This window comes from Megalobrama amblycephala, linkage group LG1 (genome assembly GCF_018812025.1).
Source record: "Megalobrama amblycephala isolate DHTTF-2021 linkage group LG1, ASM1881202v1, whole genome shotgun sequence".
NCBI lineage: Eukaryota > Metazoa > Chordata > Actinopteri > Cypriniformes > Xenocyprididae > Megalobrama > Megalobrama amblycephala.
This window is the reverse complement of record NC_063044.1, coordinates 49,360,061-49,370,957: the sequence shown is the minus strand read 5'-3', so window position 1 is coordinate 49,370,957 and position 10,897 is coordinate 49,360,061. Positions and strand designations below refer to the sequence as shown.

Sequence of the window (10,897 nt, the reverse complement as noted above, 5' to 3'; positions counted from 1 at the left end):
GTTTCCCCCATATGCATCGGTATAATTGCCATCAAAATTGGGTTCATTATATGCATTCAAACATGCATTTGTATGCTACTGCATCACTTGCTATTTCAGCTAAAGTCCTGATGTTGCATTGTATGAAAAATGTTTTGAAATTAAAACATTTTAATAAACCATGCGAATTTACAAATTTATTTTACTCTTTGAATCAGTAGAAATATAAAATCGGATTTCATAATAATACAAATTAAAAAAAAAAAAAATCGAAATTCATTGAGGGGGAAAAAAAAGTATCTTCCCCAAACACATTACCAGAGGGTATAAATCACTGTCAAACTCAAAAAAGATTGAATCACTTACCGAGATATTGTCCTTTATCACTTCTAGATTTTATGCAAGGATACAACTTCTTGATAACGAGAAGGAACTGTAAGAAGAGGAACAGAAAAAAGAGAGATGCAATCAAAACGAGGTCGCCAAAAATCCAATAGAGAACATCAGACCTCATGTAGAGAAATTGACCTCGAAGACAATTTGATGGTTGGCCACTGTTGACCGACATGTTAACCTTAAATTATGTTCGGGAATACAGAGAGAAATTCGAGGCCAACGAAAATGTTTACGCTGTATCCCAAAGTCCCTTACTTCTATTGATTTTCAACATGTATTGAATTAAGCATGATATTTCTAATCATTTAAAACAGAACCTTTGGCCTTCCTAACGGATTTACTGACAGCAGTAATGGTATTTTTAAAATCAAAACGATTCATTCTCAAAACCATACATGCGCCCTTATTTAAACACTAAAATAAATTAAAAAAAAAAAAATAAAAACAAATATAAAAATATAAATAAAGAAATACAAACGTGATACTGGAAATCTGTTGTTAAACATCTTTCGTCAATGTTAACAGCATAACAAGCTCTCCTGGCCTCGTTATAAAGAATGGCCTACTTTTCTGTTCTGCAATATTATGCAATAATATTATGTTATAGCCAAGTTATATAACATCCCCAGACAATTGACATAATATTAATAATATTATTATTATTATTATTATTATTATAATACTAAACATTTAAAATACAATAATCATAAACAAGTTACGAAACAGATTGAAAATAATTAAATATAACAAGCGACAACGTTCGGCGACCATTGATAAAACCATGAAGCGCGAGCCCCACCATTCTGGTATAAAATCCGCCCATAAACTTGATAAACACAGCCCTTAATCCAAACGGGTGCCCTGGAGGACCGAAAATGGATATATATACAGTAGGCGATGGCCTGAACAGAAATGGAATGAAATGGCCTTGCTGGTCTGCATAGCAGCGCTTATTAAAAGTGGAATAAAAACGTTGGACGGTTTCGTTCGCCGGCTCGTGACAGCTACCCCAAACACATAAATCAAAACGAGGATTCCCCCGACCTCCCCGACTCTGCGGCCTACAGCGCTATAAAGTTATTTATTGCATCCCCGCACTTACGCACACCGTTGGCTCGATTCCATTCCCAGCACCCGGGCCCGTTTCTACCGCTGTCAGGGTATTTTTGGGTCGATTCGTCCCCGGTAACACGCCAGCGACCCGCAGCCTTGCTGGACTAACCTAAAGTTACCTATAAAGTGAAGGGTGCTCGTGCCCCAGCAAGCAGGAACGCTGCTGCTCTCAGAACAAAGGGAGGAGGCAGCTCCCAGCCAGAAGAGCTGATGAGCCAATTTTTAGTGAGGAAAATGGAAGAGAAAGCAACCAGAGAGCAACGGCTTAGCCGAACCAGAACCAGCTTCTCCTCTGCTGCACGGAAAGCGTTTTAGTAGGGTATAATTATTGTTCAGGATATCGAAGGCTCGGAAAGAAAACAACAGCCAGATTCACGTGCGCTCATTACTGCGGACTTTGCAACAAAGGGCTCCTGCATCATTTATATAAATGCATATTAAGTGGATGCACGGGCAGTGGGAGATTGTGTTCGGTTTGTCAGACCGTTTAAATAAAGCTACTCTCACACTCTGCATAGTTCACACTGTGAACTCATTTGCACCCTTGTCTGCTCACTTACAAAACAGTTATGCTACATTTTTAACTTTATTATCCCCCTCACCCTTGGATATTGCATCACCCCTTTGTATGCCCGTAGCCATCTGTAATATAGTTCTTCGTTTCAAAAATATATGCAACACGTATGTACGAACATGGGAGAGCAAAACACCCGAAACTAAAAGAGGCGCGCGGCGTGGCTTTGACAGATTGGCACAGGGTTTGCAGCTTGACCTTTCCGTGGAGGTGCGATAACTCACCAGATTAATGATCAGTCAGAGGTACTTTGGAATCCCCTTGTAATGTCTTATATTTATGCATTAATCTCCCGTCCTGTACGTCCACAGGCTCTTGAGAAGCACGTATGGCACCTTCTGGAAGTCAGCGCAAAGCCGACCTCATCCCATTTGTTGTGTAATTTACCAGGCGGTTGTGAACTGGCTATTTAGTAGTGACTGGGCGATACCATAAGGGCCCTCTTCCCAAATCCAAATCCAAATCGCTCATGGGACACGCATGCGTCAGAACGTCTTTTAAAGTCTTTTCCTAGTCTAATAAATCCCAAAATAGAAAATATGCATTCTCACTCATAATCCAGTCAATCGCAATTAATGACGTCTGCCCCGTTTTCTTGAGTGCCACCCAGCAAAAAACACTGACATCGCCTCCCCATCACAGAAATGTTGAGCTTTCATCAAGTCCGTTCGTTGGATTCCAGTGCTTTGAAAAGTAATGAGCTCGAACGCTTAGCATACCCAAATGCCGAGAGAGGAGGCTGTTTTAAGCTGGGAGCGGCTAGATATGTCTTCTTTTCTCTTGCAGTCTGGCGGATGACATCCAACTTTCAACACCACAAACTTCAGTGTGAGGCCGCTGGATACGTTAGGCCTTCTGTGGCCAATCTTTGAACGATTAAAGGCGTTTCTGCTCTCGCAGGCTGTGTGAATGGGCAGGGGGCTTGGTTTCTGACACCCACGCATATAGCATCAGCTAAAGATTTCTCGTTCGCCTTACTGACCTGTGAGCAATTCTCACAACAAAGACGCTCAAAGGGAAGAACTTTTTCTCATATGCGAATTAATCATTATTTATTGCTCTGGAATGGGGTCAGGTGGTTTTCTTTATGTAAATGTTATGTTTGCACTATTTAATCATATATTGTTTAATTGACTCGGTCTAAAGCTTTACCTTGATGAAAATATCATCCAAGTGGGCTTACTTGTAAGGCTAACTAAACGAAACCGCAAACCTGAAGATTATGTATTACTGCGAAACGCCCTGTAATCCTCCATGCTCTTAGAGTGCTCATTCAGATGATCTTATATAAAAGTCAAACTTTCAGCTATTCGACCACAAAGTTAATTTTTAAGGACCATCTGTGCATAGGGTGGATAATGTTTAACTTTTTTTGAATGAAGACACTGACTGAGGAAGAGACAGGGTCTTTGGGTCAACCAAGGCCCATGCCCCCAGGGTCCCCAAAACTGCCAGCTTCACAAATCTGACAAATGAGCAGAGAAAATAAAATGCACCCTGTTAGAAGTGAAACAGCAGTTGGATCTGATTTTAACTTTAAGAGTAAAAGATATGTTAAATCAGTCATTGAATGATTTATTTTGTGGTCGCTGTTTAAATAGGCGCTACATAACTCCACACACCACTGCAGCTATTGGTGCCCATGAAAATCACAGACTGTGATAATTATGACAGCAATAAACTATTCTGAGACTGGAATATATATATAAAAAAAAAAGCTTTATGTCCTAGTTGACAGTCGCACTGTTCTTTAAATTGCTCTCTCTTACTGGTCCTCTTTCTTTACTGTCAGTGATTTATGATAAAATCAATTAAATTATATCCACATAGAGTTTTGTGGTTTTATTCAGACCTGTACGCTAGTTCACGGAAACCGCTGGTCACAATTTCTCTTTTGGGCTAACTACCATCAAGACAACAACAAAACCAAAAGTAGTACTTAGAGAAGAGATTTTTCAAAATGTGTCAGAACGCGCAGATTGATTCAGAGGGCTGATTTCTGAGCTTGTGCAACATTTTGATGCATATTTCTGCATGTGACAATGTAGTTTTTACTTGTTTGATGTCAAACATTTGTGTCAGAACCTTTAAGTGATTTATAAAAAGTTTATAAAGTGTTACGTTTTACGCAATAGATATTTTTGAAGTGACCGTGTGTGTGTGTGTGTGTGTGTGTGTGTGTGTGTATATATATATATATATATATATATATATATATATATATATATATATATATATATATATATATATAAACAAATAAAAACAAATAAAATATATATACATTTTTCACCTATATTAAAACTTAATCGCCTCTGCATTGATGAAAGACGCACATTTGTTATATCTACACCGTTTATCAATAGTAAAATGCTACTAAGCTATCCAAGCATGAAAATTCTTTGTTGTTGTTTTTTCTCTTTTCAAAAGTCTATGTTTAAACGACCAAGGAGCAGGGAACACAGAAGAGACATTATGTTTCAATATAGCCGTCTACCTTGAGGCCACATTTGAATTATTAGCCGCTCTTCTATTACCTTTGACAGCTTGCGCCTACTGTAGGTTTTAGGAACACCAGTCGTTTTAGAAGCAGCAAAATTGTAAAATAATAACAAGAATAAATAGCTATAAGGCCATTTTTGGGATACCTGTGGCGCGTTCAGTGGAGAGCAAAGCAAAGGTCGAAATTAAGAGCTGTTAGTGAAATAAGCAGCCCTCTATTTAGGTCATAAATCTGTCGTCTTTTTACACTTTCAGACCTCTGCGCGAATCTCCACACTTTTCCAATCAGTAAGAATTTGAGAAATTAGTCTGATGAAAGAAACTGAATAAAGAAAAAAAAGAACGTTACAGAACCAAGAGTAATAAAAGAAATGTAGTGAGGTATGAATAGAATCAGCCAACTTTTAGACCTCATCGGTTACCAATTTGAAGGCAAGTGTCTTCGGTTGTTTGAAAACAAAGAAAAAAGTTTTCGAAGTCGGGCACACCCAGGGATGACTCTAGGTCACACAACGGATAATTAATGACTTGTCGGCAGAAGAGCTCGGAACACAAGGAAGAGTCCAGGCATGCGGCATCATTCGAAGCTTGCAAATCTTACCTGACATCCAGCATTCCTCCCGGTATCTCCGCCGAAGATGGGCCTTTGATTTTGGAATATTTATAAAAAACGACGGAACAGATTTGCTGCCATGAAAGGATTGTTTTATAGATTTGAAATAATTTTTGCTCGATGCGAGATGGTAACGTTTTATAGCTTCCTTATCGATTTAAACGGTTACATAAAACAACAAAATTAGGCTACTTTGTGGATCACAGCTTTCATAGGCGTGTTGGGAACTGCTAATGCGCGCACAACTCCACTCAGGCGTCCACGATCCCAATTCTCCGGGAGCTCAGCGTTTTTCCTTCAGCCGAACCCCAGGCTTTGAGTCTTAGCGTGTGACTGCTCTGGAGCACCACTCACCAGCAGGCGAAAGATTCCACCTCTAGCCTCAAGCTGTCTGATTGCCTCTCGCTGCTTGCACGGAGCAGGGTGGATTGACACGGTGAACTAGTGAACCAGTGGACTGACAGGACACACAGGGTGGAGAAGCCAACGGGGTTCGTTTGTCCAATAGGGGACTGCACGGCTACGGGGCCAACACATGGGCCATATGGTTATTGCAACCTGCAGGCTTCGGCAAGGGCGAACACGGTCAACCTCATTCCGATAATTGTTCCCTTTCCTGTCGACATCCAACACGTTTCTTGTCTCCTTTTTTTATTTTAAGGGAATGATGCCAAATTCCAATAGATATAAAAGGCGTTATAGGCTACTTGCTATTTTCTTGAGTTTACAAAAAAGCTCTCGCAGTATTTCATCTGGTAGCTCTGGCTTCAGTCGATTTTGCTTTACTAGCTTTGCTCAAATGCCTATTTCCTGCATTCACTAGCCTTACATTGCAAACCTCCAAGTTAAGTCACTGCACTTGGCTTTCGTTCTTCGAGGCTTTTGTGTGCTAGGTTGTATACTACCCACGCAGAGATAGCAGAAAACAACAGGCGCGTGCGCTCATACACACACACGCAGCAGACATAGACGGAAGTTCAATTATAACTATTTAAAAGTGTGATGATAATATCCATGCTATTCTTAGCCACTGCATAAAAAGGCAGACGCTGGCTCGAACATTTCCGGCTGAATTCTCTTATCGCGCTCCCCCATGCTCCTCAAATGGATGAAAATCCCGCGTGTAGCCTCTGGATAGCGTTTCTCTGCTCATTTTTCATGTGCTTTCAATCGTTGCTCTGTGTAGACCGTTATGAATTAGAGAGAGGTTTGATATTGATTTATTTCCAAATGGGTAATTATTCGTGCGTTAGGAGACAGGGGAAACACCTGGAAAACTCACCTAAGCTAACATAAAATAAATCGTAGCAGCGTACAACTGCTACTGCTGTGCTAATAAAATGACGAATCCAATGAAAGACAAAAGGACTTAAAGATTTAGTATGGGACCAAAAAACATGATTGCATATAGTCACCATGCTTAGTGATTGTTGAATGTCCAACGATCATAGCTGTATACTGGCTATCATCGTTTAGTGATGGCGAATACACAACTATAATCGTTGAACATCAAACTGTGATCGTTTAGTGGTACAAATACACTACATTAATTTAATGTATTTTTATGTACTGCATATAGTATTCCACAGAAAACGGGTTGGTTTATCTAACTTAGCCATGCCGAAGTTTCTTAATAATAATAATAAGAATTATTATTATTATTATTATTATTATTATTATTATTATTATGCCTGTTCTGTCTATCAAATGTGGCAATGTTTGTTTTAAAAAAGTCAAAATGATAGAAGGTTTGAAGATTAGATAGCGAAACAGCAGCTTAGTTTATATACCGCTCCATCTTGTTAGTGTACATTTGGATGCAATAAGAGGACAATATGGCCGACATCCAATCCAAAGACTGAGGAAACTCGCTAGTGATGAACTATCGGAATACTGTCTGATAAACAAGAAGAAAAAAAAGACTAACAAGCATTAAATTCTCCCGTCATACACACAGACCTATCAAGTATCAGAATGCATAATAAATTGATGTACAATTATCTGGATTTGCTTTCTTTATGGGCATTTAAATGGCTTTATTCCACGATTTTAATGCTGGCATTTGCATTATATGTAATCTTTACGGCTGGCATACTAAGATTTAAAATGTAGCATTTTTAGTAGGCTATTAGTGTTACTATAATGTTTTAATCGTTATCAATTAAATATACAAGATATATATTTGGTTACATAAATATTATTTAATCTGTATCACTCACACTTTTGTGGTAAACTTAACCGTATAACTACACTTGAACACATTTTTCCCTACAAAGATATGGGGACTCTTAATGTCTATCCAAACTGACTGGCATTTTGAATCATTTATTCAACCTCGGCTGTCACTAAACACGTGAAATCAGATATGAGATCCGCCTGGCGAGTCCCTGCACGAAAAAAATGTCCCATCTTTTCGCCCCCTGCGCATCCTCCAAAATGAGCTCGGATATTGTTTTTGACACAGCGCCGGGCAACAAGGAGCGCTGCTGGAATTATACATTTTGATGGTGCTCGCCATGCCGGTGTGCCCATTAATATTTGATAGGAGCCAAGGAGTTATTCTAATTTTGCTACACAAAGGTTTGTACTACCCAGGTGGAAAGGAGGTGAATAAAACAGTCGCGATTAAGCAAAGGGGCAAAGAATTCCAGAAATCCATTATTATTATTATTATTACTACTACTATTATTATTATTATTCCTGCTGATCAGTTATTGCAGTTAGCAGTAACAGTTATCGTTTTTTACCTTAAGATCACAGATTATAATGTGTGTGTTTATGTTTGTGTGAAAAAATAATAAAGATCGATTAACCTCTTTGTTTGTGGACGTTTTCTTCAGCGGCGCATGTGCATTACACAATTATTGCCATCTCTACGAAATAACATTAACACGTCATAAACAAGATTTACTACAGGTAAAGTCGCTCACTTGACAAGCCTCCTCCTCGTGCACAGATAAGGAGGGGGGAATCCAGTTCAAATAGCATGCCAGCCAATGAGGCAGATTTCTGTGTTATTCTTTCAGTTTTCACAGTATTGAAATCACTTGTAGAAAAAATAGACTTGACTAAAATGGCTATTGAATGCCTTCTGTAACTGAAGTAAATCGGAAAGCCTTATCTTAAATCAGGCAATGTCATTCTATTAGCCTAAGTTTATCCCACATAAAAAAGAAAATCAGGGAAAAAAACAAACAAATCTTCTTTGTGTCAGTGACCCTCTTTTAGCTTAAAGGCAATTCAAACTCTGTCAATGTTCTAGTTAAGAATAAACTAAAGCAGTAGCTGCCCCTTTCTGCTCAGTAGTAAGTACTCAAATTAGGTTTTTACACCATGAAGAAAAACAGCTGCAGTCCAGGTATGAGACCCCTGGCTATGAGTTTCCTGGCGGGCGCGGACACTTTTATGAGATTTACAAGGCGACGAGGCGTTCCCGCTTTGCCAAATTTAAACAAATCTTCCCTTAATTGGTAATTGCATATTCAGTAACTCAAGACCTGCAGCTACTTCATATTAGTCGCTGATCCATTGTCGTAAATCGTTGGCGATAATCAACTTGGGGGGCTTAAAGATGAGGGTAGAGGGCGAAAGCGAAGGGTTCGCGGGCCGTTTTCGAATCAGAAGTCGGCGAGCCTAAACGGTAATCCGGGGAATCTCTTCCTCGTTCCCGCATATCGTCGCTCGCCCATCATTTTCAAAGAGAAATGATTTATCGCGCAGACGGCCATAAACAACACAACTCCCTCACAAATACACAATGGCAGCCCCGCTGCCGCTGACACACATATCACTATAAATCAAGCGAAGTAGCTGGCTGAAAAGACGGTACAGAGAGTGAGAGAGAGAGGGACATGCAAAGGAAGGGAGAAAGATGGTTTATGTGGGACGGTGAGGAAAAGAAGAGAAACACGCTGCTTTTCAAAATATATATGTAGTGATATGAATGGAGCACGGTGTAATGCAATGACATGTAGCATCACTCCTGTTGGCAGCTGAATTCAAACGATGGAATGGGTTTGTGAGACATACATGCATGATGACAAGGGATGGCGAGGATGAGTCTTTCTGGACGATATTTACCACAACACCACAAAACAGCAAATAAATGCAAGGAGTCGGGTAAGCCTGGAACGGTGGCGGCGGTCGAAGTGGCGTTCCCCGTTTCCTCGTATACTCACAAGCTTCGCACGGTGAGACGCTCCCCCGTCCAAATTTGTTTTATTGCAGCCTCCGTGAGGGTCTCTGCCTGTGCTTTTTTTCGCTCCGCTATAGGGCTTGTTTTTAAAAGGACAGTTGAATTTCACGTCAGACACTAGGAGACCATGTCTGCGATATTCCTGACGAATACATATCTATTCTGCAACCACTGCATTAATTATTTAATGAATCACGTGACCAGGAGGGGGATGGGGGCACCACGGCTTGCACGCTCGCGGGATTACTATGACCCAACACTCCACAGCTACACTACATGCTGTTCTGTTCTTTTTATTCGTAAAATGAAATTCTTCATACTATTCAGGACAAGGTAAAAGAAAAAGTTTGTTATGGTACGGGCGTATATGTGGTGAACTGTTACCTATATGGTAGACATGGATAATGATAATGGGTACATTTTTTAAGTGGTACAAGTTTTCTGTCTTGTATAACGCCTAGGTATTTTATTACGGACTTTTTTATTAAAATGTGTGTTTTGAATTGAAATTAGTTCCGTAGCCTACTTAATTATGTTCCTATGAAACAGCTTACTTTTGTAATCAACATTTTATATTTCATTTATTTTTTTTCTATTTTGCAGCAATTTGCAAGTCCAATTATTGTCTTTAGTGTTATATTGATGTCTTGTTTTATTTCTTTGTAACACTACTTTGAATATGCATTAAAATAATGATAAATAACAAAGAGACTCTCTCTCTCTGTGAAGAAATTCTTACGATAACAAGCACCCTGATGAATGGCTGTTGGCATTACAACTGATATCACATACCCAATTTTCATTCACTGATTCTTTGCCAGCTTATTTAACACTACAACCACGCGTTTGACATTTAATCGAAATTAAGTCAGTTTAAACATTTTCAATGCTAAAAGCACCTTTGTAACAAGTTAGTAGATTTATGGATGGTTGATTTGGCTCAAATTTGCCAACATTTAACTATCAAACTGTTTAATTTGGATTTTTATTATTATTTTTAGCATTCTCTGGAATTGTTAGGCTGTGCAAAGACAGGTAACGTGCGACAGATAAAGAAGAAAAAAGTCTCTTGTGGAGACCCTGCCGCGAGCTCCAAGCAACAATGGTAGGGATGCCCTTCTGCACAGCGCTGAGGCAAAACGGAAACAATAGACCTGGGGCTGAGTCAAAAGAAACGGAGCAGTACAGAGACTTTGAAGGTCAAACAATAGCCTGACTTGCTGTGTGCTTCGAAGAAGTCTAGCAAAGAATCTGCAGCGTCTTTTCTACAGCTAATATCAGTCAAAACAGCTCGAAGGAACGAATAAAACGCGCTATTAAAGTGTAGCCAGCAGTGTAGCCATGGTTTTATCAAATGCAATTAGACTATTTGCCAAAGAAGGTGAATGCAATAAAGATAAGCTTTGTGTGCAATTGAATCTCTGCAATTTTCTTCGCCAGTGTGCAATTCAATCCATGCATTTTCTGCATTTTCATTGCGAATGCAAGAGCTGTGTAAATACAAACAAATACATAGGATGAACTAGGC

The 10,897-nt window shown here is 39.4% G+C and overlaps 1 protein-coding gene and 1 long non-coding RNA gene across 8 annotated transcripts in view; one reads left to right on the top strand and one right to left on the bottom strand.

Moving 5' to 3' along the window:
- hoxb3a (homeobox B3a) overlaps nucleotides 1-10,897 on the bottom strand; it is a 52,695-nt gene that overhangs the window by 8,865 nt on the left and 32,933 nt on the right. For 2 of the 6 annotated variants that reach the window (XM_048198331.1, XM_048198340.1), the window contains exon 3: nucleotides 346-412. The gene's annotated coding sequence lies outside the window, so the exon portion shown is untranslated. The other 4 variants (XM_048198358.1, XM_048198362.1, XM_048198346.1 and 1 more) reach the window with 4 other exon arrangements.
- Nucleotides 1-10,897, top strand: part of LOC125273243 — a 284,955-nt gene that overhangs the window by 246,438 nt on the left and 27,620 nt on the right. The gene's annotated exons all lie outside the window — the stretch shown is intronic.